The sequence below is a fragment of the Elephas maximus genome, chromosome 9 (genome assembly GCF_024166365.1).
Source record: "Elephas maximus indicus isolate mEleMax1 chromosome 9, mEleMax1 primary haplotype, whole genome shotgun sequence".
Classification (NCBI taxonomy): domain Eukaryota; kingdom Metazoa; phylum Chordata; class Mammalia; order Proboscidea; family Elephantidae; genus Elephas; species Elephas maximus.
The window spans coordinates 119,437,167-119,441,845 of NC_064827.1; the positions used below are offsets into that span (position 1 = coordinate 119,437,167).

The window sequence follows — 4,679 nt, forward strand, 5'->3', positions numbered from 1 at the left end:
AGTGAGAGAAGAGTCCAGGATGTCATGTAAATGAGGAAGAGAAAGATCTGGAAGATATTTGACATAAGAACGCAAGCAGTCAGATATATGTGTCCTCGATACTATTCTCTGGGACAGAACCCAGGATTCAAGAGATATCAGAAACATCCAGAAAAATGTGGAGAAATTCAGGAACATCAGGGTCATGAGTATGCTACCACTTCTTACGTTTCCTGGGAGCTGTGGAATAACATGGAAAAAGGAAGTACTGGAGTGACTGATAACTGGACCGGTCCCTGAAGTTTGCACATGGAGTCCTGGGGACTCAGAAATTTATGGGTGCCCACCTGGAAGGTGTTCTAGTTATTAATGTTAGCTGCCTCAAAACTTAGTGATCTAAGCCAACAACAGCATTTATTTGGCTCACAAATCTAAAATCCGGGCAGGACTTGGTGGGGATAGAGCATCCATGCTCCACTCAGCTACACTGGGGGAGCTGGATTCATCTGAAAGTTTGCCCACTCACACATCAAACAGTTGGGCACTGGACCAGTGGGGTACCTTAGGTGTATCTCCTTTTTTCCACGTGATCTCTGCAGGATGGTAACTTCAGAGTAGATGTATTTCTTATGTCAGCTCAGGGCTTCCAAGGAATGTGTTCTGAGATAAAGAAAGCCATGTGGATGCTCTAACACCTTTTATGGTCTAGCCTTGGAGATCACATAGTGTCATTTCAACCACATTCCGTTGGATGAGGCAGTTAGATGTTTCATCCAGGTTCAGTGGAGGTAACATAGACACTACCTCTCAATGGAAGAGAGTCCCATACTCTTCTTAGAGCTTGTGGGATCTGATACATATTGGTGTGGCCTTTTTTTTGTTTTTGTTTTTTTGGAAAGTACTATCTGGTACAGAAAAGTGGTGGTAGGGTGGTAGAATATTGAAATGTTGAGATGGTAAGTGTACCAATAGAGGTCTGGCTTCAGAATGAAAAGTCACAGTGAGAACCAGAAGCAAACAATAGACTGTGGTCTTCAGTAGAAAATGTTATCCCCAAAAGCTAGTCCCTCAGGTGATATCAATCCAGTGACTGACCATAGGAGTCATTATGTAGCAGAGAAAAGACCAGAGAACCCCACACAGATCCGAGATTTGTTCCTCGTCTCCTCTCCCAACAAGTTCCCAGTAAACTCTCTCATCTACTCAGAGGATAAAGTGAAGACGTGGATACTTTGAAAAACTAAACATTCACCTTAAAATTAGACTTTTTTACTTTAATGATATGGAGATGGGAGGTATCTTGATATGTAAATACAAATTTCCGTGCTTCCCGGTGGGCTATGAAGAAGTACAAAGTTACAAAGTATAATACTATGTATAGTGATTAGTATAGAAAATAAAGAGGCTACACTTTCCTGAACATTTGGATGTAGGATGTATAGTCACAGCACAATTTCTATTTATGGCAGGAAGAATCAACACCCTCCCACCCATAATTGGAAGATACAGAACAACTAAATAGTGGAGTCTGGCCCTGTAAATCTGGCCACAAAGAGAGAGCCATTAAAGGCAACCTGTGGATTTCATCATGTGTTTGGCTGTGACATCCCAGATGGACTCTATGCAGGGCAAAAAAAATTCTGTTGTGCCTCAGCACAAAGGTAAGGATCATTGTTTCTGAAGGTCCAGGACAGAAGGAAAAATAAGACACTCGTTTCTTCTTCATCACCACCTGTCTGTCAGTTTGTACTGTGGTAACTTGCCTGTTGCTATGATTCTGGAAATTATGCCACCAGTATTTCACATACCAGCAGGGCCACCCATAATGGACAGGTTTCAGTTGAGCTTCCAGACTAAGACAGATGAGGAAGAAAGGCCTGGAGATCTACTCCCAAAATTTATCCAATGCAAACCTTACAGATCACAACAGAACATTGTGCAGCCCACTTGCTTTGGACATGTCATCAGAAAGGATCAGTGAATCAATTACCGGAGAAAGGCTTGTTTTTCGTGAAGTGGCAAGCCAGCCAGGATGAGGGAGGCCCTCAGTGAGATGAAGTGGCACAGTAGCCACAGTGGTGGACTCAAACATACCAGTGATCGTGAGGACCATGCAGGAGCAGGCTACATTTCGTTCTGTTGCACATAAATTCACCACGAGTTACAGTCAACTCAACAGCAGCTATCTTCTATCTTCTTCTTCAACACGTGTTTACTCTGGATCACGCCTGTCAAAAACAAAATTAATACACAAATAAGCAGTGATCAAGTATGAAACTTCGTGAACTTATTAGGGAAGAAATTATCAGGAAAGACCACTTAAGAACAAGAAAACCCAGTGGGGAAACGAATGTCCTAAATAAGCATGCTGTTACTTATGAAACTGGTTACTTTTTTTTTTTTAATAATATTTTATTGTATTTTCAGTAGAAGTCTGCACAGCAAATTACGTTCCCATTTTAACAAATTGTTCACTTTTCACAATGTGTCAACATTCTTATTAATTTCAGTCTCAACGCTTCATTTCCAGTAATCTTGTTTTCCTGTCCTCTTACCCTTTCATCTTTGCTTTAGAGTAATTGTTGACCATTTGGTATCATAGAGATGATTTTTAAAGGTGCACGGTAATCATGGGTACTCTTCTTTATTATATGAGTCAATATGTTATTTAGCTAAAAGTTGACCTCAAGGAGTAGTTTTGGTTCAAGGTTTAAGGAGTATCTCAGGGCAGCAGTCTCGGGGGGTCCTCTAGTCTCACCCAGTCCAGTAAGACTGGGTGTTTTAAGAATTTGAGCTTTGTTCCACATTTTTCTCACATTCTATCGGGATCCATCTATTGTGGCCCTGATCCGAATGGTCATTAGCGGTAGCCAGGCACCATCTAGTTCTTCTGGTATCAGGATAAATGAGGCCATGGTTCATGTAGACTCTTAGTCCTGTAGACTAGTTTCACCTTTGAGTCTTTGGTTTCCTTCTTCCTTTTAGCTCCAGATGAGAAGAAACCAATATTTGTATCTTAGATGGCCACTCACAAGCTTTTAAGACCCTAGACACTACTCACCAAACTAGGATATGTAGAACATAAACTTTATGAACTATATAATGCCAATTGACAGAGTTGTCCCATGAGACCATGATCCTAAGCCTTCAAATCCTGAAAATCAATTCCATAAGGTGTTTGTTTATGTGTAAGAAGGCCCCCAAGTGCCATTCTGCATCACACTGGCTTCGAGCTTCAGGATCCTGCTAAGTTAGTGCTGCCCATCATCTCCAGCCAGCATCATCATTTCATCAGCCATGATGAGATGTTCTCCAACATTTACAGGATCCAGGAGATTGAGGTCAGGCTGTGCCTGGAAGTGGAGGGGAAGATGGTCAGTGGGACAGAGAATAATATTGGTGATTCACTCCCTGGTGGAAATGCCTCAGCTGAAGGTCCCAATGGTGAAAGAACCAAAAGTGCAGTAAACACTGGTGTCGATGTTGTCATGAGCCATCACTTGCAAGAAACCAGCTTCACAAAAGAAGCCTACGAGAAGAACATCAAAGACTGCAGGAAATCACTCAAAGGCAAAGTGGAAGACTCGAGACCAGGAAGAGTAAAAGCTTTTATGACAGGGGTTACAGAACAAACAAGCACATCCTTTCTGATTTTGAAAACTATCAGCTGTTCACTGGTTCAAACATGAACCCAGATGGTATGCTTGTTCCACTGGCCTACCAGGAGGATGCTGTGACCCCATATGTGATTTTTTTTAAGGGTGACTTAGAAATGGAGAAATGTTAATAAACTTGGCAATTATTTGGACCTGTCATCCTAACTGACTGCTGCTTTTCTTCCGCACAACTGGATTTAGATAAATGAGACTGGTGTCATCTCGAGCTCTTCATTTATTTTGACCTTGATTTATTTGGAGTAGACACATTGCCTTTTAAGGAAAAAAAAAAAAAACATGTTGTGTAGGTTGTCTAAAAATAAAATGTATTTAAACTCATTGGAGAGAAAGTCTTTTAGTTTAATATATTTACAAAATTCGTCCTGTAGTGTTCCTGGAGAAGCTAGAGCCTGGCTGTAGATCACTATTATAAAGCGTAAGGCTATCTTCAGATCATTTCTACAAGTTAAAATACTTCTGGGAGAGGACTATAAAAATAAGAATTAAGTCTTAATTCTGAACTGAAATAAAGGAAGAGACCATGCTCAAAGCAGTGCCAACATTGAAGTGGACCCTTATACAATTTCATCACCTACAATTGTAATTAACTCTGGAAGAGATTACCAAAAGCATAAAAAGAAACTAAAAGAAGCAGAAGAAGACATAGCTATGACTGTGCCCCCTTTGTGATTTATTATGTATGTTGTTGCGGCTGCCGTTGTTAGTTGCCGTGAAGTTGATTCTGACTCATAGCACTTCTATGTACAACAGAAGGAAACACTGCCCAGTCCTGCGCTGTCCTCACAATCGTTGCTATGTTTGAGACAATTGTTGCAGCCACTGTGTCAATTTATCTCATCAAGAGTCTTCCTCTTTTTCACTGACCCTCTACCTTACCAAGCATGATGTCCTTCTACAAAGACTGGTCTCTCTTGAAAACAGGTATTAAGTATGTGAGACAGTCTCGCCATACTCACTTCCAAGGAGCATTCTGGCTGTATTTCTTCCAAGACAGCCTTGTTCATTCTTCTGGCAGTCCGTAGT

At 41.1% G+C, this 4,679-nt stretch overlaps 1 pseudogene; it reads left to right on the forward strand.

Annotated features, from left to right (window-relative positions):
• The first annotated feature begins 3,275 nt into the window (after positions 1-3,275).
• On the forward strand, positions 3,276-3,766 carry LOC126083133 (translationally-controlled tumor protein-like; annotated as a pseudogene).
• Positions 3,767-4,679: the final 913 nt, after the last annotated feature.